At 27.1% G+C, this 26,511-nt stretch overlaps 1 protein-coding gene across 1 annotated transcript in view; it reads left to right on the forward strand.

Annotated features, from left to right (window-relative positions):
• Positions 1-26,511, forward strand: part of LOC145242417 (uncharacterized) — a 450,806-nt gene that overhangs the window by 203,081 nt on the left and 221,214 nt on the right. The window lies entirely within an intron of this gene.

A 26,511-nucleotide genomic window follows, 5' to 3' on the forward strand; every position in this document is an offset into this window, starting at 1 on the left:
TTTCATCATTTGTGTCATCAATATTATTTTCATCATTTGTGTCATCCATATTATTTTCATCATTTGTGCCATCCATATTATTTTCATCATTTGTGTCATCCATATTATTTTCATCATTTGTGCCATCCATATTATTTTCATCATTTGTGCCATCCATATTATTTTCATCATTTGTGCCATCCATATTATTTTCATCATTTGTGTCATCCATATTATTTTCATCATTTGTGTTATCTATATTATTTTCATCATTTGTGTCATCCATATTATTTTCATCATTTGTGTTATCTATATTATTTTCATCATTTGTGTCATCCATATTATTTTCATCATTTGTGCCATCCATATTATTTTCATCATTTGTGCCATCCATATTATTTTCATCATTTGTGCCATCCATATTATTTTCATCATTTGTGCCATCCATATTATTTTCATCATTTGTGCCATCCATATTATTTTCATCATTTGTGTCATCCATATTATTTTCATCATTTGTGTTATCTATATTATTTTCATCATTTGTGTCATCCATATTATTTTCATCATTTGTGTTATCTATATTATTTTCATCATTTGTGTCATCCATATTATTTTCATCATTTGTGCCATCCATATTATTTTCATCATTTGTGCCATCCATATTATTTTCATCATTTGTGTTATCTATATTATTTTCATCATTTGTGTCATCCATATTATTTTCATAATTTGTGCCATCCATAATATTTTCATCATTTGTGCCATCCATATTATTTTCATCATTTGTGTTATCTATATTATTTTCATCACTTGTGTCATCCATATTATTTTCATCATTTGTGCCATCCATATTATTTTCATCATTTGTGCCATCCATATTATTTTCATCATTTGTGTCATCCATATTATTTTCATCATTTGTGCCATCCATATTATTTTCATCATTTGTCTCATTCATATTATTTTCATCATTTGTGTCATCCATATTATTTTCATCATTTGTGTCATCCATAATATTTTCGTCATTTGTGTCATCCATATTATTTTCATCATTTGTGCCATCCATATTATTTTCATCATTTGTGCAATCCATATTATTTTCATCATTTGTGTCATCCATATTATTTTCATCATTTGTGCCATCCATATTATTTTCATCATTTGTCTCATTCATATTATTTTCATCATTTGTGTCATCCATATTATTTTCATCATTTGTGTCATCCATAATATTTTCGTCATTTGTGTCATCCATATAATTTTCATCATTTTTGTCATCCATATTCTTTTCACCATTTGTGTCATCCATATTATTTTCATCATTTGTGTTATCTATATTATTTTCATCATTTGTGTCATCCATATTATTTTCATCATTTGTGTTATCTATATTATTTTCATCATTTGTGTCATCCATATTATTTTCATCATTTGTGCCATCCATATTATTTTCATCATTTGTGCCATCCATATTATTTTCATCATTTGTGTTATCTATATTATTTTCATCATTTGTGTCATCCATATTATTTTCATCATTTGTGCCATCCATAATATTTTCATCATTTGTGCCATCCATATTATTTTCATCATTTGTGTTATCTATATTATTTTCATCACTTGTGTCATCCATATTATTTTCATCATTTGTGCCATCCATATTATTTTCATCATTTGTGCCATCCATATTATTTTCATCATTTGTGTCATCCATATTATTTTCATCATTTGTGCCATCCATATTATTTTCATCATTTGTCTCATTCATATTATTTTCATCATTTGTGTCATCCATAATATTTTCGTCATTTGTGTCATCCATATTATTTTCATCATTTTTGTCATCCATATTCTTTTCACCATTTGTCTCATCCATATTATTTTCATCATTTGTCTCATTCATATTATTTTCATCATTTGTGTCATCCATATTATTTTCATCATTTGTGCCATCCATATTATTTTCATCATTTGTGTTATCTATATTATTTTCATCATTTGTTTCATCCATATTATTTTCATCATTTGTGTCATCCATATTATTTTCATCATTTGTGCCATCCATATTATTTTCATCATTTGTGTCATCCATATTATTTTCATCATTTGTGCCATCCATATTATTTTCATCATTTGTGTCATCCATATTATTTTCATCATTTGTGTCATCCATATTATTTTCATCATTTGTGTCATCCATAATATTTTCATCATTTGTGCCATCCATATTATTTTCATCATTTGTGTTATCTATATTATTTTCATCATTTGTGTCATCCATATTATTTTCATCATTTGTGCCATCCATATTATTTTCATCATTTGTGCCATCCATATTATTTTCATCATTTGTGTCATCCATAATATTTTCATCATTTGTGCCATCCATAATATTTTCATCATTTGTCTCATTCATATTATTTTCATCATTTGTGTCATCCATATTATTTTCATCATTTGTGTCATCCATAATATTTTCATCATTTGTCTCAGCCATATTATTTTCATCATTTTTGTCATCCATATTCTTTTCACCATTTGTCTCATCCATATTATTTTCATCATTTGTCTCATTCATATTATTTTCATCATTTGTGTCATCAATATTATTTTCATCATTTGTGTCATCCATATTATTTTCATCATTTGTGTTATCTATATTATTTTCATCATTTGTGTCATCCATATTATTTTCATAATTTGTGTCATCCATATTATTTTCATCATTTGTGCCATCCATATTATTTTCATCATTTGTGTCATCCATATTATTTTCATCATTTGTGCCATCCATATTATTTTCATCATTTGTGCCATCCATATTATTTTCATCATTTGTGCCATCCATATTATTTTCATCATTTGTGTCATCCATATTATTTTCATCATTTGTGTTATCTATATTATTTTCATCATTTGTGTCATCCATATTATTTTCATCATTTGTGTTATCTATATTATTTTCATCATTTGTGTCATCCATATTATTTTCATCATTTGTGCCATCCATATTATTTTCATCATTTGTGCCATCCATATTATTTTCATCATTTGTGTCATCCATATTATTTTCATCATTTGTGTTATCTATATTATTTTCATCATTTGTGTCATCCATATTATTTTCATCATTTGTGTTATCTATATTATTTTCATCATTTGTGTCATCCATATTATTTTCATCATTTGTGCCATCCATATTATTTTCATCATTTGTGCCATCCATATTATTTTCATCATTTGTGTCATCCATATTATTTTCATCATTTGTGTTATCTATATTATTTTCATCATTTGTGTCATCCATATTATTTTCATCATTTGTGTTATCTATATTATTTTCATCATTTGTGTCATCCATATTATTTTCATCATTTGTGCCATCCATATTATTTTCATCATTTGTGCCATCCATATTATTTTCATCATTTGTGTCATCCATATTATTTTCATCATTTGTGCCATCCATAATATTTTCATCATTTGTCTCATTCATATTATTTTCATCATTTGTGTCATCCATATTATTTTCATCATTTGTGTCATCCATAATATTTTCATCATTTGTCTCAGCCATATTATTTTCATCATTTTTGTCATCCATATTCTTTTCACAATTTGTCTCATCCATATTATTTTCATCATTTGTCTCATTCATATTATTTTCATCATTTGTGTCATCAATATTATTTTCATCATTTGTGTCATCCATATTATTTTCATCATTTGTGTTATCTATATTATTTTCATCATTTGTGTCATCCATATTATTTTCATAATTTGTGTCATCCATATTATTTTCATCATTTGTGCCATCCATATTATTTTCATCATTTGTGTCATCCATATTATTTTCATCATTTGTGCCATCCATATTATTTTCATCATTTGTGCCATCCATATTATTTTCATCATTTGTGCCATCCATATTATTTTCATCATTTGTGTCATCCATATTATTTTCATCATTTGTGTTATCTATATTATTTTCATCATTTGTGTCATCCATATTATTTTCATCATTTGTGTTATCTATATTATTTTCATCATTTGTGTCATCCATATTATTTTCATCATTTGTGCCATCCATATTATTTTCATCATTTGTGCCATCCATAATATTTTCATCATTTGTGTTATCTATATTATTTTCATCATTTGTGTCATCCTATTATTTTCATCATTTGTGCCATACATAATATTTTCATCATTTGTGCCATCCATATTATTTTCATCATTTGTGTTATCTATATTATTTTCATCATTTGTGCCATCCATATTATTTTCATCATTTGTGCCATCCATATTATTTTCATCATTTGTGTCATCCATATTATTTTACTCATTTGTGCCATCCATATTATTTTCATCATTTGTCTCATTCATATTATTTTCATCATTTGTCTCATTCATATTATTTTCATCATTTGTGTCATCCATATTATTTTCATCATTTGTGTCATCCATATTATTTTCATCAGTTGTGTCATACATATTATTTTCATCATTTGTGTCATCCATATTATTTTTATCATTTGTGTGATCCATATTATTTTTATCATGTGTGTCATCCACATTCTTTTTATCATTTGTGTCATCCATATTATATTCATCATGTGTGTCATCCATATTATTGTCATCATTTGTGTCATCCATATAATTTTCATCATTTGTGTCATCCATATTATCTTATCATTTGTGTCATCCATATAATTTTCATCATTTGTGTCATCCATATTATTTTCATCATTTGTGTCATCTGTATTATTTTCATCATTTGTGTCATCCATATTATTTTCATCATTTGTGTCATCTATTATATTTTCATCATTTATGTGATCCATATTCTTTTTATCATTTGTGTCATCCATATTAGTTTCATCATTTGTGGCATCCATATTATTTTCACAATGTGTGTCATCAATCTGTATTAATCATTTGTGTCATCCATATTATTTGCATCATTTGTGTCATCCATATTATTTTCATCATTTGTGTCATCCATATTATGTTCATCATTTGCGTCATCCATATTATTGTCATCATTTGTGTCATCCATATTATTTTCATCATTTGTGTCATCCATATTTTTTTCATCATTTGTGTCATCCATATTATTTTTATCATTTGTGTCATCCATATTATTTTCATCATTTATGTCATCCATATTATTTTCATCATTGGTCTCAGCCATATTATTTTCATCATTTGTGTCATCCATATTATTTTTATCATTTGTGTCATACATATAATTTTGATCATTTGTGTCATCCATATTATTTTCATCATTTGTGTTATCCGTATTATTTTCATCATGTGTGTCATCCATAGTAGTTTCATCATTTGTGTCATCCATATTATTTTCACCATGTGTGTCATCAATCTGTATCAATCATTTGTGTCATCCATATTATTTTCATCATTTGTGTCATCCATATTATTTTCATCATTTGTGTCCTCCATATTATTTTCATCATTTTTGCCATCCATATTATTTTCATCATTTGTGTCTGCCATATTCTTTTCATCATATGGTTCATCAATATTATTGTCATAATTTGTGGCATCCATATTATGTTCATCATTTGTGTTATCTATATTATTTTCATCATTTGTGTCATCCATATTATTTTCATCATTTGTGTCATTCATATTATTTTCATCATTTGTGTCATCCATAATATTTTCATCATTTGTGCCATCCATATTATTTTCATCATTTGTGCCATCCATATTATTTTCATCATTTGTGTCATCCATATTATTTTCATCATTTGTGTTATCTATATTATTTTCATCATTTGTGTCATCCATATTATTTTCATCATTTGTGTTATCTATATTATTTTCATCATTTGTGTCATCCATATTATTTTCATCATTTGTGCCATCCATATTATTTTCATCATTTGTGCCATCCATATTATTTTCATCATTTGTGTCATCCATATTATTTTCATCATTTGTGTTATCTATATTATTTTCATCATTTGTGTCATCCATATTATTTTCATCATTTGTGTTATCTATATTATTTTCATCATTTGTGTCATCCATATTATTTTCATCATTTGTGCCATCCATATTATTTTCATCATTTGTGCCATCCATATTATTTTCATCATTTGTGTCATCCATATTATTTTCATCATTTGTGCCATCCATAATATTTTCATCATTTGTCTCATTCATATTATTTTCATCATTTGTGTCATCCATATTATTTTCATCATTTGTGTCATCCATAATATTTTCATCATTTGTCTCAGCCATATTATTTTCATCATTTTTGTCATCCATATTCTTTTCACCATTTGTCTCATCCATATTATTTTCATCATTTGTCTCATTCATATTATTTTCATCATTTGTGTCATCAATATTATTTTCATCATTTGTGTCATCCATATTATTTTCATCATTTGTGTTATCTATATTATTTTCATCATTTGTGTCATCCATATTATTTTCATAATTTGTGTCATCCATATTATTTTCATCATTTGTGCCATCCATATTATTTTCATCATTTGTGTCATCCATATTATTTTCATCATTTGTGCCATCCATATTATTTTCATCATTTGTGCCATCCATATTATTTTCATCATTTGTGCCATCCATATTATTTTCATCATTTGTGTCATCCATATTATTTTCATCATTTGTGTTATCTATATTATTTTCATCATTTGTGTCATCCATATTATTTTCATCATTTGTGTTATCTATATTATTTTCATCATTTGTGTCATCCATATTATTTTCATCATTTGTGCCATCCATATTATTTTCATCATTTGTGCCATCCATAATATTTTCATCATTTGTGTTATCTATATTATTTTCATCATTTGTGTCATCCTATTATTTTCATCATTTGTGCCATACATAATATTTTCATCATTTGTGCCATCCATATTATTTTCATCATTTGTGTTATCTATATTATTTTCATCATTTGTGCCATCCATATTATTTTCATCATTTGTGCCATCCATATTATTTTCATCATTTGTGTCATCCATATTATTTTACTCATTTGTGCCATCCATATTATTTTCATCATTTGTCTCATTCATATTATTTTCATCATTTGTCTCATTCATATTATTTTCATCATTTGTGTCATCCATATTATTTTCATCATTTGTGTCATCCATATTATTTTCATCAGTTGTGTCATACATATTATTTTCATCATTTGTGTCATCCATATTATTTTTATCATTTGTGTGATCCATATTATTTTTATCATGTGTGTCATCCACATTCTTTTTATCATTTGTGTCATCCATATTATATTCATCATGTGTGTCATCCATATTATTGTCATCATTTGTGTCATCCATATAATTTTCATCATTTGTGTCATCCATATTATCTTATCATTTGTGTCATCCATATAATTTTCATCATTTGTGTCATCCATATTATTTTCATCATTTGTGTCATCTGTATTATTTTCATCATTTGTGTCATCCATATTATTTTCATCATTTGTGTCATCTATTATATTTTCATCATTTATGTGATCCATATTCTTTTTATCATTTGTGTCATCCATATTAGTTTCATCATTTGTGGCATCCATATTATTTTCACAATGTGTGTCATCAATCTGTATTAATCATTTGTGTCATCCATATTATTTGCATCATTTGTGTCATCCATATTATTTTCATCATTTGTGTCATCCATATTATGTTCATCATTTGCGTCATCCATATTATTGTCATCATTTGTGTCATCCATATTATTTTCATCATTTGTGTCATCCATATTTTTTTCATCATTTGTGTCATCCATATTATTTTTATCATTTGTGTCATCCATATTATTTTCATCATTTATGTCATCCATATTATTTTCATCATTGGTCTCAGCCATATTATTTTCATCATTTGTGTCATCCATATTATTTTTATCATTTGTGTCATACATATAATTTTGATCATTTGTGTCATCCATATTATTTTCATCATTTGTGTTATCCGTATTATTTTCATCATGTGTGTCATCCATAGTAGTTTCATCATTTGTGTCATCCATATTATTTTCACCATGTGTGTCATCAATCTGTATCAATCATTTGTGTCATCCATATTATTTTCATCATTTGTGTCATCCATATTATTTTCATCATTTGTGTCCTCCATATTATTTTCATCATTTTTGCCATCCATATTATTTTCATCATTTGTGTCTGCCATATTCTTTTCATCATATGGTTCATCAATATTATTGTCATAATTTGTGGCATCCATATTATGTTCATCATTTGTGTTATCTATATTATTTTCATCATTTGTGTCATCCATATTATTTTCATCATTTGTGTCATTCATATTATTTTCATCATTTGTGTCATCCATAATATTTTCGTCATTTGTGTCATCCATATTATTTTCATCATTTGTCTCATCCATATTATTTTCATCATTTGTGTCATCCATATTATTTTCATCATTTGTGCCATCCATATTATTTTCATCATTTGTCTCATTCATATTATTTTCATCATTTGTGTCATCCATATTATTTTCATCATTTGTGTCATCCATATTATTTTCATCATTTGTGTCATCCATATTATTTTCATCAGTTGTGTCATATATATTATTTTCATCATTTGTGTCATCCATATTATTTTTATCATTTGTGTGATACATATTATTTGTATCATTTGTGTCATCCATATTCTTTTCATCATTTGTGTCATCCATATTATTTTCATCATTTGTGTAATCCATATGATTTTTATCATTTGGCTCATACATATTATTTTCATCATTTGTGGCAACCGTATTATTTTCATCATTTGTATTATCCATATTATTTTCATCATTTGTGTCATCCATATTATTTTCATCATTTGTATCATCCATATTATTTTCATCATTTGTGTCATCCATATTATTTTCATCATTTGTGTTATCCGTATTATTTTCATAATGTGTGTCATTCATAGTAGTTTCATCATTTGTGTCATCCATATTATTTTCACCATGTGTGTCATCAATCTGTATCAATCATTTGTGTCATCCATTTTATTTTCATCATTTGTGTCATCCATATTATTTTCATCATTTGTGTAATCCATATTATTTTTATCATTTGTTTCATCCATATTATTTTCATCATATGGTTCATCAATATTTTTGTCATAAGTTGTGGCATCCATATTTTTTTCATCATTTTTGTCATATATATTATTTTCATCATTTTTGTCATCCATATTATTTTCATCATTTGTGTCCTCCATATTTTTTTCATCATTTTTGCCATCCATATTATTTTTATCATTTGTGTCATCCATAATATTTTCATCATATGGTTCATCAATATTATTTTCATAATTTGTGGCATCCATATTATTTTCATCATGTGTGTTATCTATATCATTTTCATAATTTGTGTCATCCCTATTATTTTCATCATTTGCGTCATCCATAATATTGTCATCATTTGTGTCATCTATATTATTTTCATCATTTGTGTCATCCATATTATTTTCATCATTTGTCTCATCCATATGTTTTTAATCATTTGTGTCATCCATATAATTTTCATCATTTGTGGCATCCATATTATTTTCATCATTTGTCTGATTTATTATTTTCATCATTTGTCTCATCCATATTATTTTCATCATTTGTGTCATCCATATTATTTTCATCATTTGTGTCATCCATATTATTTCCATACTTTGTGTCATCCATATTATTTTCATCATTTGTGTCATCCATATTATTTTCATCATTTGTGTCATCCACATTATTTTCATCATTTGTGTCATCCATATTATTTTCATCATTTGTGTCATCCATATTATTTTCATCATTTGTGTCATCCACATTATTTTCATCATTTGTGTCATCCATATTATTTTCATCATTTGTGTCATCCACATTATTTTCATCATTTGTGTAATCCATATTATTTTTATCATTTGTCTCATCCATATAATTTTTATCATTTGTGTCATTCATATTATTTTCATCATATGGTTCATCAATATTTTTGTCATAATTTGTGGCATCCATATGTTTTCATCATTTTTGTCATCCATATTATTGTCATCATTTTTGTCATCCATATTATTTTCATCATTTGTGTCCTCCATATTTTCATCATTTGTGTCATCCATATTATTTTCATCATTTGTGTCATCCATATTATTTTCATCATATGGTTCATCAATATTATTTTCATAAATTGTGGCATCCATATTAAGGTTCATTATTTGTGTTATCTATATTATTTTCATAATTTGTGTCATCCCTATTATTTTCATCATTTGTGTAATCCATAATATTGTCGTGATTTGTGTCATCCATATTATTTTCATCATTTGTGTCATCCATATTATTTTCATCATTTGTGTAATCCATATGATTGTTATCATTTGTTTCATCCATATTATTTTCATCATATGGTTCATCAATATTTTTGTCATAATTTGCGGCATCCATATTTTTTTCATCATTTTTGTCATATATATTATTTTCATCATTTGTGTCATCCATATCATTTTCATCATTTGTCTCATCCATATTATTTTCATCATTTGTGTCATCCATATTATTTTCATCATTTGTGTCATCCATATTATTTTCATCATTTGTGTCATCCATATTATTTTCATCATTTGTGCCATCCATATTATTTTCATCATTTGTGCCATCCATATTATTTTCATCATTTGTGCCATCCATATTATTTTCATCATTTGTCTCATCCATATTATTTTCATCATTTGTGTCATCCATATCATTTTCATCATTTGTCTCATCCATATTATTTTCATCATTTGTGTCATCCATATTATTTTCATCATTTGTCTCATCCATATTATTTTCATCATTTGTGTCATCCATATTATTTTCATCATTTGTCTCATCCATATTATTTTCATCATTTGTGTCATCCATATTATTTTCATCATTTGTCTAATCCATATTATTTTCATCATTTGTGTCATCCATATCATTTTCATCATTTGTGTAATCCATATTATTTTTATCATTTGTGCCATCCATATTATTTTCATCATTTGTGCCATCCATATTATTTTCATCATTTGTCTCATCCATATTATTTTCATCATTTGTGTCATCCATATCATTTTCATCATTCGTCTCATCCATATTATTTTCATCATTTGTGTCATCCATATCATTTTCATCATTTGTCTCATCCATATTATTTTCATCATTTGTGCCATCCATATTATTTTCATCATTTGTCTCATCCATATTATTTTCATCATTTGTGTCATCCATATTATTTTCATCATTTGTCTCATCCATATTATTTTCATCATTTGTGTCATCCATATCATTTTCATCATTTGTGTAATCCATATTATTTTTATCATTTGTTTCATCCATATTATTTTCATCATATGGTTCATCAATATTTTTGTCATAATTTGTGGCATCCATATTTTTTTCATCATTTGTGCCATCCATATTATTTTCATCATTTGTCTCATCCATATTATTTTCATCATTTGTACCATCCATATTATTGTCATCATTTGTCTCATCCATATTATTTTCATCATTTGTGCCATCCATATTATTTTCATCATTTGTGCCATCCATATTATTTTCATCATTTGTGCCATCCATATTATTTTCATCATTTGTGCCATCCATATAATTTTCATCATTTGTCTCATCCATATTATTTTCATCATTTGTGCCATCCATATTATTTTCATCATTTGTGCCATCCATATTATTTTCATCATTTGTGCCATCCATATTATTGTCATCATTTGTCTCATCCATATTATTTTCATCATTTGTGCCATCCATATTATTTTCATCATTTGTGCCATCCATATTATTTTCATCATTTGTGCCATCCATATTATTGTCATCATTTGTGTCATCCATATTATTTTCATCATTTGTCTAATCCATATTATTTTCATCATTTGTGCCATCCATATTATTTTCATCATTTGTGCCATCCATATTATTTTCATCATTTGTGCCATCCATATTATTTTCATCATTTGTCTCATCCATATTATTTTCATCATTTGTGCCATCCATATTATTTTCATCATTTGTGCCATCCATATTATTTTCATCATTTGTCTCATCCATATTATTTTCATCATTTGTGCCATCCATATTATTTTCATCATTTGTGCCATCCATATTATTTTCATCATTTGTGCCATCCATATTATTTTCATCATTTGTCTCATCCATATTATTTTCATCATTTGTGCCATCCATATTATTTTCATCATTTGTGCCATCCATATTATTTTCATCATTTGTCTCATCCATATTATTTTCATCATTTGTGCCATCCATATTATTTTCATCATTTGTGCCATCCGTATTATTTTCATCATTTGTGCCATCCATATTATTTTCATCATTTGTGCCATCCATATTATTTTCATCATTTGTCTCATCTATATTATTTTCATCATTTGTGCCATCCATATTATTTTCATCATTTGTCTCATCCATATTATTTTCATCATTTGTGCCATCCATATTATTTTCATCATTTTTGTCATCCATATTATTTTCATCATTTGTGCCATCCATATTATTTTTATCATTTGTGTCATCCATATTATTTTCATCATTTGTGTCATCCATATTATTTTCATCATTTGTGTCATCCATATTATTTTCATCATTTGTGTCATCCATATTATTTTCATCATTTGTGCCATCCATATTATTTTCATCATTTGTGCCATCCATATTATTTTCATCATTTATGCCATCCATATTATTTTCATCATTTGTGCCATCCATATTATTTTCATCATTTGTGTTATCTATATTATTTTCATCATTTGTGTCATCCATATTATTTTCATCATTTGTGCCATCCATATTATTTTCATCATTTGTGCCATCCATATTATTTTCATCATTTGTGTCATCCATATTATTTTCATCATTTGTGCCATCCATATTATTTTCATCATTTGTCTCATTCATATTATTTTCATCATTTGTGTCATCCATATTATTTTCATCATTTGTGTCATCCATAATATTTTCGTCATTTGTGTCATCCATATAATTTTCATCATTTTTGTCATCCATATTCTTTTCACCATTTGTCTCATCCATATTATTTTCATCATTTGTCTCATTCATATTATTTTCATCATTTGTGTCATCCATATTATTTTCATCATTTGTGCCATCCATATTATTTTCATCATTTGTGCCATCCATATTATTTTCATCATTTGTGTCATCCATATTATTTTCATCATTTGTGTTATCTATATTATTTTCATCATTTGTGTCATCCATATTATTTTAATCATTTGTGTTATCTATATTATTTTCATCATTTGTGTCATCCATATTATTTTCATCATTTGTGCCATCCATATTATTTTCATCATTTGTGCCATCCATATTATTTTCATCATTTGTGTTATCTATATTATTTTCATCATTTGTGTCATCCATATTATTTTCATCATTTGTGCCATCCATAATATTTTCATCATTTGTGCCATCCATAATATTTTCATCATTTGTGCCATCCATATTATTTTCATCATTTGTGTTATCTATATTATTATCATCATTTGTGTCATCCATATTATTTTCATCATTTGTGCCATCCATATTATTTTCATCATTTGTGCCATCCATATTATTTTCATCATTTGTGTCATCCATATTATTTTCATCATTTGTGCCATCCATATTATTTTCATCATTTGTCTCATTCATATTATTTTCATCATTTGTGTCATCCATAATATTTTCGTCATTTGTGTCATCCATATTATTTTCATCATTTTTGTCATCCATATTCTTTTCACCATTTGTCTCATCCATATTATTTTCATCATTTGTCTCATTCATATTATTTTCATCATTTGTGTCATCCATATTATTTTCATCATTTGTGTCATCCATATTATTTTTATCAGTTGTGTCATACATATTATTTTCATCATTTGTGTCATCCATATTATTTTTATCATTTGTGTGATCCATATTATTTTTATCATGTGTGTCATCCACATTCTTTTCATCATTTGTGTCATCCATATTTTTTTCATCATTTGTGTAATCCATATGATTTTTATCATCTGGCTCATACATATTATTTTCATCATTTGTGGCAACCGTATTATTTTCATCATTTGTATCATCCATTTTATTTTCATCATTTGTGTCATCCGTATTATTTTCATCATTTGTGTCATCCATGTTATTTTCACCATGTGTGTCATCAATCTCTATTAATCATGTGTGGTATCCATATTATATTCATCATGTGTGTCATCCATATTATTGTCATCATTTGTGTCATCCATATAATTTTCATCATTTGTGTCATCCATATTATCTTATCATTTGTGTCATCCATATAATTTTCATCATTTGTGTCATCCATATTATTTTCATCATTTGTGTCATCTGTATTATTTTCATCATTTGTGTCATCCATATTATTTTCATCATTTGTGTCATCTATTATATTTTCATCATTTATGTGATCCATATTCTTTTTATCATTTGTGTCATCCATATTAGTTTCATCATTTGTGGCATCCATATTATTTTTATCATTTGTGTCATCCATATTATGTTCATCATTTGCGTCATCCATATTATTGTCATCATTTGTGTCATCCATATTATTTTCATCATTTGTGTCATCCATATTATTTTCATCATTTGTGTCATCCATATTATTTTTATCATTTGTGTCATCTATATTATTTTCATCATTTGTGTCATCCATATTATTTTCATCATTTGTCTCAGCCATATTATTTTCATCATTTGTGTCATCCATATTATTTTTATCATTTGTGTCATACATATTTTTTTGATCATTTGTGTCATCCATATTATTTTCATCATTTGTGTAATCCGTATTATTTTCATCATGTGTGTCATCCATAGTAGTTTCATCATTTGTGTCATCCATATTATTTTCACCATGTGTGTCATCAATCTGTATCAATCATTTGTGTCATCCATATTATTTTCATCATTTGTGTCATCCATATTATTTTCATCATTTGTGTCCTCCATATTATTTTCATCATTTTTGCCATCCATATTATTTTCATCATTTGTGTCTGCCATATTCTTTTCATCATATGGTTCATCAATATTATTGTCATAATTTGTGGCATCCATATTATGTTCATCATTTGTGTTATCTATATTATTTTCATCATTTGTGTCATCCATATTATTTTCATCATTTGTGTCATTCATATTATTTTCATCATTTGTGTCATCCATAATATTTTCGTCATTTGTGTCATCCATATTATTTTCATCATTTGTCTCATCCATATTATTTTCATCATTTGTGTCATCCATATTATTTTCATCATTTGTGCCATCCATATTATTTTCATCATTTGTCTCATTCATATTATTTTCATCATTTGTGTCATCCATATTATTTTCATCATTTGTGTCATCCATATCATTTTCATCATTTGTGTCATCCATATTATTTTCATCAGTTGTGTCATACATATTATTTTCATCATTTGTGTCATCCATATTATTTTTATCATTTGTGTGATCCATATTATTTTTATCATTTGTGTCATCCATATTCTTTTCATCATTTGTGTCATCCATATTATTTTCATCATTTGTGTAATCCATATGATTTTTATCATTTGGCTCATACATATTATTTTCATCATTTGTGGCAACCGTATTATTTTCATCATTTGTATCATCCATATTATTTTCATCATTTGTGTCATCCATATTATTTTCATCATTTGTATCATCCATATTATTTTCATCATTTGTGTCATCCATATTATTTTCATCATTTGTGTTATCCGTATTATTTTCATAATGTGTGTCATTCATAGTAGTTTCATCATTTGTGTCATCCATATTATTTTCACCATGTGTGTCATCAATCTGTATCAATCATTTGTGTCATCCATATTATTTTCATCATTTGTGTCATCCATATTATTTTCATCATTTGTGTAATCCATATTATTTTTATCATTTGTTTCATCCATATTATTTTCATCATATGGTTCATCAATATTTTTGTCATAAGTTGTGGCATCCATATTTTTTTCATCATTTTTGTCATATATATTATTTTCATCATTTTTGTCATCCATATTATTTTCATCATTTGTGTCCTCCATATTTTTTTCATCATTTTTTCCATCCATATTATTTTTATCATTTGTGTCATCCATATTATTTTCATCATATGGTTCATCAATATTATTTTCATAATTTGTGGCATCCATATTATTTTCATCATGTGTGTTATCTATATTATTTTCATAATTTGTGTCATCCCTATTATTTTCATCATTTGCGTCATCCATAATATTGTCATCATTTGTGTCATCCATATTATTTTCATCATTTGTGTCATCCATATTATTTTCATCATTTGTCTCATCCATATTATTTCCATACTTTGTGTCATCCATATTATTTTCATCATTTGTGTCATCCATATTATTTTCATCATTTGTGTCATCCACATTATTTTCATCATTTGTGTCATCCATATTATTTTCATCATTTGTGTCATCCATATTATTTTCATCATTTGTGTCATCCACATTATTTTCATCATTTGTGTCATCCATATTATTTTCATCATTTGTGTCATCCACATTATTTTCATCATTTGTGTCATCCATATTATTTTCATCATTTGTTTCATCCACATTATTTTCATCATTTGTGTCATCCATATTATTTTCATCATTTGTCTCATCCATATTATTTTTATCATTTGTGTCATTCATATTATTTTCATCATATGGTTCATCAATATTTTTGTCATAATTTGTGGCATCCATATTTTTTCATCATTTTTGTCATCCATATTATTTTCATCATTTTTGTCATCCATATTATTTTCATCATTTGTGTCCTCCATATTTTCATCATTTGTGTCATCCATATTATTTTCATCATTTGTGTCATCCATATTATTTTCATCATATGGTTCATCAATATTATTTTCATAAATTGTGGCATCCATATTAAGGTTCATCATTTGTGTTATCTATATTATTTTCATAATTTGTGTCATCCCTATTATTTTCATCATTTGTGTAATCCATAATATTGTCGTGATTTGTGTCATCCATATTATTTTCATCATTTGTGTCATCCATATTATTTTCATCATTTGTGTAATCCATATGATTGTTATCATTTGGTTCATACATATTATTTTCATCATGTGTGTCAACCGTATTATTTTCATCATTTGTGTCATCCATATTATTTTCATCATTTGTGTCATCCGTATTATTTTCATCATTTGTGTCATCCATGTTATTTTCACCATGTGTGTCATCAATCTCTATTAATCATGTGTGGCATCCATATTATATTCATCATGTGTGTCATCCATATTATTTTCATCATTTGTGTCATCCATATAATTTTCATCATTTGTGTCATCCATATTATTTTATCATTTGTGTCATCCATATAATTTTCATCATGTGTGTCATCCATATTATTTTCATCATTTGTGTCATCCATATTATTTTTATCATTTGTGTCATCCATATTATTTTCATCATTTGTGTCATCTATTATATTTTCATCATTTATGTCATCCATATTCTTTTCATCATTTGTGTCATCCATATTAGTTTCATCATTTGTGGCATCCATATTATTTTCACAATGTGTGTCATCAATCTGTATTAATCATTTGTGTCATCCATATTATTTTCATCATTTGTGTCATCCATATTATTTTTATCATTTGTGTCATCCATATTATTTTCATCATTTGTGTTATCTGTATTATTTTCATCATGTGTGTCATCCATAGTAGTTTCATCATTTGTGTCATCCATATTATTGTCACCATGTGTGTCATCAATCTGTATCAATCATTTGTGTCATCCATATTATTTTCATCATATGTGTCATCCATATCATTTTCATCATTTGTGTAATCCATATTATTTTTATCATTTGTTTCATCCATATTATTTTCATCATATGGTTCATCAATATTTTTGTCATAATTTGCGGCATCCATATTTTTTTCATCATTTTTGTCATATATATTATTTTCATCATTTGTGTCATCCATATCATTTTCATCATTTGTCTCATCCATATTATTTTCATCATTTGTGTCATCAATATTATTTTCATCATTTGTGTCATCCATATTATTTTCATCATTTGTGTCATCCATATTATTTTCATCATTTGTGCCATCCATATTATTTTCATCATTTGTGCCATCCATATTATTTTCATCATTTGTGCCATCCATATTATTTTCATCATTTGTCTCATCCATATTATTTTCATCATTTGTGTCATCCATATCATTTTCATCATTTGTCTCATCCATATTATTTTCATCATTTGTGTCATCCATATTATTTTCATCATTTGTCTCATCCATATTATTTTCATCATTTGTGTCATCCATATTATTTTCATCATTTGTCTCATCCATATTATTTTCATCATTTGTGTCATCCATATCATTTTCATCATTTGTGTAATCCATATTATTTTTATCATTTGTGCCATCCGTATTATTTTCATCATTTGTGCCATCCATATTATTTTCATCATTTGTCTCATCCATATTATTTTCATCATTTGTGTCATCCATATCATTTTCATCATTTGTCTCATCCATATTATTTTCATCATTTGTGTCATCCATATCATTTTCATCATTTGTCTCATCCATATTATTTTCATCATTTGTGCCATCCATATTATTTTCATCATTTGTCTCATCCATATTATTTTCATCATTTGTGTCATCCATATTATTTTCATCATTTGTCTCATCCATATTATTTTCATCATTTGTGTCATCCATATCATTTTCATCATTTGTGTAATCCATATTATTTTTATCATTTGTTTCATCCATATTATTTTCATCATATGGTTCATCAATATTTTTGTCATAATTTGTGGCATCCATATTTTTTTCATCATTTGTGCCATCCATATTATTTTCATCATTTGTCTCATCCATATTATTTTCATCATTTGTGCCATTTGTCTCATCCATATTATTTTCATCATTTGTGCCATCCATATTATTTTCATCATTTGTGCCATCCATATTATTTTCATCATTTGTGCCATCCATATTATTTTCATCATTTGTGCCATCCATATAATTTTCATCATTTGTCTCATCCATATTATTTTCATCATTTGTGCCATCCATATTATTTTCATCATTTGTGCCATCCATATTATTTTCATCATTTGTGCCATCCATATTATTGTCATCATTTGTCTCATCCATATTATTTTCATCATTTGTGCCATCCATATTATTTTCATCATTTGTGCCATCCATATTATTTTCATCATTTGTGCCATCCATCATATTGTCATCATTTGTGTCATCCATATTATTTTCATCATTTGTCTAATCCATATTATTTTCATCATTTGTGCCATCCATATTATTTTCATCATTTGTGCCATCCATATTATTTTCATCATTTGTGCCATCCATATTATTTTCATCATTTGTCTCATCCATATTATTTTCATCATTTGTGCCATCCATATTATTTTCATCATTTGTGCCATCCATATTATTTTCATCATTTGTCTCATCCATATTATTTTCATCATTTGTGCCATCCATATTATTTTCATCATTTGTGCCATCCATATTATTTTCATCATTTGTGCCATCCATATTATTTTCATCATTTGTCTCATCCATATTATTTTCATCATTTGTGCCATCCATATTATTTTCATCATTTGTGCCATCCATATTATTTTCATCATTTGTCTCATCCATATTATTTTCATCATTTGTGCCATCCAAAATGTTTTCATCATTTGTGCCATCCGTATTATTTTCATCATTTGTGCCATCCATATTATTTTCATCATTTGTGCCATCCATATTATTTTCATCATTTGTCTCATCCATATTATTTTCATCATTTGTGCCATCCATATTATTTTCATCATTTGTGTCATCCATATTATTGTCATCATTTGTGCCATCCATATTATTTTCATCATTTGTCTCATCCATATTATTTTCATCATTTGTGCCATCCATATTATTTTCATCATTTGTGCCATCCATATTATTTTCATCATTTGTCTCATCCATATTATTTTCATCATTTGTGCCATCCATATTATTTTCATCATTTGTGTCATCCATATTATTTTCATCATTTGTGCCATCCATATTATTTTTATCATTTGTGTCATCCATATTATTTTCATCATTTGTGTCATCCATATTATTTTCATCATTTGTGCCATCCATATTATTTTCATCATTTGTGTCATCCATATCATTTTCATCATTTGTCTCATCCATGTTATTTTCATCATTTGTGCCATCCATATTATTTTCATCATTTGTCTCATCCATATTATTTTCATCATTTGTGTCATCCATATTATTTTCATCATTTGTCTCATCCATATTATTTTCATCATTTGTGTCATCCATATCATTTTCATCATTTGTGTAATCCATATTATTTTTATCATTTGTTTCATCCATATTATTTTCATCATATGGTTCATCAATATTTTTGTCATAATTTGTGGCATCCATATTTTTTTCATCATTTGTGCCATCCATATTATTTTCATCATTTGTCTCATCCATATTATTTTCATCATTTGTGCCATTTGTCTCATCCATATTATTTTCATCATTTGTGCCATCCATATTATTTTCATCATTTGTGCCATCCATATTATTTTCATCATTTGTGCCATCCATATTATTTTCATCATTTGTGCCATCCATATAATTTTCATCATTTGTCTCATCCATATTATTTTCATCATTTGTGCCATCCATATTATTTTCATCATTTGTGCCATCCATATTATTTTCATCATTTGTGCCATCCATATTATTGTCATCATTTGTCTGATCCATATTATTTTCATCATTTGTGCCATCCATATTATTTTCATCATTTGTGCCATCCATATTATTTTCATCATTTGTGCCATCCATATTATTTTCATCATTTGTGCCATCCATCATATTGTCATCATTTGTGTCATCCATATTATTTTCATCATTTGTCTAATCCATATTATTTTCATCATTTGTGCCATCCATATTATTTTCATCATTTGTGCCATCCATATTATTTTCATCATTTGTGCCATCCATATTATTTTCATCATTTGTCTCATCCATATTATTTTCATCATTTGTGCCATCCATATTATTTTCATCATTTGTGCCATCCATATTATTTTCATCATTTGTCTCATCCATATTATTTTCATCATTTGTGCCATCCATATTATTTTCATCATTTGTGCCATCCATATTATTTTCATCATTTGTGCCATCCATATTATTTTCATCATTTGTCTCATCCATATTATTTTCATCATTTGTTCCATCCATATTATTTTCATCATTTGTGCCATCCATATTATTTTCATCATTTGTCTCATCCATATTATTTTCATCATTTGTGCCATCCATATTATTTTCATCATTTGTGCCATCCGTATTATTTTCATCATTTGTGCCATCCATATTATTTTCATCATTTGTCTCATCCATATTATTTTCATCATTTGTGCCATCCATATTATTTTCATCATTTGTGTCATCCATATTATTTTCATCATTTGTGCCATCCATATTATTTTCATCATTTGTGCCATCCATATTATTTTCATCATTTGTCTCATCCATATTATTTTCATCATTTGTCTCATCCATATTATTTTCATCATTTGTGCCATCCATATTATTTTCATCATTTGTGCCATCCATATTATTTTCATCATTTGTCTCATCCATATTATTTTCATCATTTGTGCCATCCATATTATTTTCATCATTTGTGTCATCCATATTATTTTCATCATTTGTGCCATCCATATTATTTTTATCATTTGTGTCATCCATATTATTTTCATCATTTGTGCCATCCATATTATTTTCATCATTTGTGTCATCCATATTATTTTCATCATTTGTGTCATCCATATTATTTTCATCATTTGTGTCATCCATATTATTTTCATCATTTGTGTCATCCATATTATTTTCATCATTTGTGCCATCCATATTATTTTTATCATTTGTGTCATCCATATTATTTTCATCATTTGTGTCATCCATATTATTTTCATCATTTGTGCCATCCATATTATTTTCATCATTTGTGTCATCCATATCATTTTCATCATTTGTCTCATCCATGTTATTTTCATCATTTGTGCCATCCATATTATTTTCATCATTTGTCTCATCCATATTATTTTCATCATTTGTGTCATCCATATTATTTTCATCATTTGTCTCATCCATATTATTTTCATCATTTGTGTCATCCATATCATTTTCATCATTTGTGTAATCCATATTATTTTTATCATTTGTTTCATCCATATTATTTTCATCATATGGTTCATCAATATTTTTGTCATAATTTGTGGCATCCATATTTTTTTCATCATTTGTGCCATCCATATTATTTTCATCATTTGTCTCATCCATATTATTTTCATCATTTGTGCCATTTGTCTCATCCATATTATTTTCATCATTTGTCTCATCCATATTATTTTCATCATTTGTGCCATCCATATTATTTTCATCATTTGTGCCATCCATATTATTTTCATCATTTGTGCCATCCATATAATTTTCATCATTTGTCTCATCCATATTATTTTCATCATTTGTGCCATCCATATTATTTTCATCATTTGTGCCATCCATATTATTTTCATCATTTGTGCCATCCATATTATTGTCATCATTTGTCTGATCCATATTATTTTCATCATTTGTGCCATCCATATTATTTTCATCATTTGTGCCATCCATATTATTTTCATCATTTGTGCCATCCATATTATTTTCATCATTTGTGCCATCCATCATATTGTCATCATTTGTGTCATCCATATTATTTTCATCATTTGTCTAATCCATATTATTTTCATCATTTGTGCCATCCATATTATTTTCATCATTTGTGCCATCCATATTATTTTCATCATTTGTGCCATCCATATTATTTTCATCATTTGTCTCATCCATATTATTTTCATCATTTGTGCCATCCATATTATTTTCATCATTTGTGCCATCCATATTATTTTCATCATTTGTCTCATCCATATTATTTTCATCATTTGTGCCATCCATATTATTTTCATCATTTGTGCCATCCATATTATTTTCATCATTTGTGCCATCCATATTATTTTCATCATTTGTCTCATCCATATTATTTTCATCATTTGTTCCATCCATATTATTTTCATCATTTGTGCCATCCATATTATTTTCATCATTTGTCTCATCCATATTATTTTCATCATTTGTGCCATCCATATTATTTTCATCATTTGTGCCATCCGTATTATTTTCATCATTTGTGCCATCCATATTATTTTCATCATTTGTCTCATCCATATTATTTTCATCATTTGTGCCATCCATATTATTTTCATCATTTGTGTCATCCATATTATTGTCATCATTTGTGCCATCCATAATGTTTTTATCATTTGTGTCATCCATATTATTTTCATCATTTGTGCCATCCATATTATTTTCATCATTTGTCTCATCCATATTATTTTCATCATTTGTGCCATCCATATTATTTTCATCATTTGTGTCATCCATATTATTTTCATCATTTGTGTCATCCATATTATTTTCATCATTTGTGCCATCCATATTATTTTCATCATTTGTGTCATCCATATTATTTTCATCATTTGTGTCATCCATATTATTTTCATCATTTGTGTCATCCATATTATTTTCATCATTTGTGCCATCCATATTATTTTCATCATTTGTGCCATCCATATTATTTTCATCATTTATGCCATCCATATTATTTTCATCATTTGTGCCATCCATATTATTTTCATCATTTGTGTCATCCATATTATTTTCATCATTTGTGCCATCCATATTATTTTCATCATTTGTGCCATCCATATTATTTTCATCATTTGTCTCATCCATATTATTTTCATCATTTGTGCCATCCATATTATTTTCATCATTTGTGCCATCCATATTATTTTCATCATTTGTCTCATCCATATTATTTTCATCATTTGTGCCATCCATATTATTTTCATCATTTGTGCCATCCATATTATTTTCATCATTTGTGCCATCCATATTATTTTCATCATTTGTGCCATCCATATTATTTTCATCATTTGTCTCATCCATATTATTTTCATCATTTGTCTCATCCATATTATTTTCATCATTTGTGCCATCCATATTATTTTCATCATTTGTGCCATCCATATTATTTTCATCATTTGTCTCATCCATATTATTTTCATCATTTGTGCCATCCATATTATTTTCATCATTTGTGTCATCCATATTATTTTCATCATTTGTGCCATCCATATTATTTTTATCATTTGTGTCATCCATATTATTTTCATCATTTGTGCCATCCATATTATTTTCATCATTTGTGTCATCCATATTATTTTCATCATTTGTGTCATCCATATTATTTTCATCATTTGTGTCATCCATATTATTTTCATCATTTGTGTCATCCATATTATTTTCATCATTTGTGCTATCCATATTATTTTCATCATTTGTGTCATCCATATTATTTTCATCATTTGTGTCATCCATATTATTTTCATCATTTGTGTCATCCATATTGTATATTTTTTTTAAAAAAATCACATGCATAAAAACTTCTTAAAAATACCCGTTTACGCAATTGTTTTTTTTTTTGTCCCACTTCTAAAATTCTAATTTATTTCTAACCCAACTATTCGTCTTAGTTTCTCCTAGATTATTTCAATTCTTATGTATATACCTTATAATGACTTAGGATTCCTGTCGCAAAAAAAAAAAACATAAATTTACATACATTTAAGACCTTTTACAATATAATATATTTTCAAAAAAATTACGTTACTTCATACATTTAAACCATGGTGTTCACAAATAGTTGTAACTTTTCTCAAGAAAAGACAGAAAAATTTTTTTTTTTTTTTTTGCTTTTCTATAACACATATCCGTTAACACAAAATCAATAAATTATACCTTTTTCAAAGGCAAAACAATTAACCACATTAAAAGCTGGAAAGTTCAACTATTTCATATTTCTGCATCCTTGTTTTTGACTATAGCGTATTTTGAAACACGTTGTAAGTGCAACTCACTTTAAAAATTTTGTGATTGACAGATGTAACCATTCTTCCAGCAAACATTTTTGATACCAATGAATGACATACTGACTTAATTTTCTCGGTGTTTGTGTGAGTTCATCAAAACAATTTATTTACCTTATTAAACATTTATCAAAACAAAATTTCTCGTCTAGTGTAATATATCTTTCTTTCTTTTTTCTTTTTTGGATTTAGCTTTCTGCATGTGTGTGTGTGTGTGTGTGTGTGTGTTCATTTTTTTTTCTTGAATAGTGCGTATGTGTGAGTGCTTCTCTTTTTTTTCTTTTTCTTAATTATTGTTTTATTTCGTTTTTCATTGTTTTTCCTTTTTTTTCTTTTTTTAGTTTTTCGGGTTCTGTGATCGTCTATGGAATAGACTCTTACCTTGTGTACCTGTGATAACGCCAAGTTTCTTTTTTTTTGAAACCCACCCTTGCTTGAGTGGACTATTCACGTTCACCAAATTACAAATATGTTACGTGGTGTTTGCTATTATTACGATGGCTTATATCTTTGTATTGTTGTTCATGTTAGTATTAGAAAGTCTTCGTGTTTTATCTAGAGGTTTTCTTAGGAGTGTTCATGTGTTTAGTTTCATATGTGTTAAGATGTTCCTGTTTGTGGTACATGTTAATACAAGAGAGCCGACGGCATGTAATACACAATGAGAGGAGATTTGATATATAGATAGATAGACCGAGAGTTTTTGCGTTTGGCATTTATACGTTTGACAGTTTGGTATGAACGGGAGTGTTTCTATAAATATTGATACATATATTTCTTACCTATTTTTGAGATGATGAGTTTCACAAAGTTCTTATAATATAAATGGACAATACCTTTTCTGTTGAATCACATCAAGAAGACGCAGATACACAAAGATGATGACGTCCTTTATTTCATGACCGGTCCATGATTTTGCTTGAGGAATTCAAATTTTCTTTACATGGCTTTTTCTTCTCTAACCTTTTGCTTCCAAGGTTTAACGTCAGCAGTCGTCTCTGACCTTTCTCTCTCTTTCGGCTCTTTCTCCCTGACTCTTCTCCCAGACTGCATTTAAAACTCTACCTATATTGAGAACTCGTCACGTCATCGCATGATTAAACATGTGCTCATAAAGCACGTTGGATGACATGCATCACACTGACATAACCCAACAACTTCAGTAACCTATTTTTCGAGTAATATGCTTACAATTTCAATTGACGATTAAATTCCTTATTTTAATTTTCATTTTTATAACAGAACAAATTTCATCATTACATTCCTTTTCCAATAACAGATATGTAAGCTAAAGAATTGCAATTCCACATTCCTT

Source organism: Euprymna scolopes, chromosome 21, assembly GCF_053919585.1.
Source record: "Euprymna scolopes isolate OS-2025 chromosome 21, ASM5391958v1, whole genome shotgun sequence".
NCBI lineage: Eukaryota > Metazoa > Mollusca > Cephalopoda > Sepiida > Sepiolidae > Euprymna > Euprymna scolopes.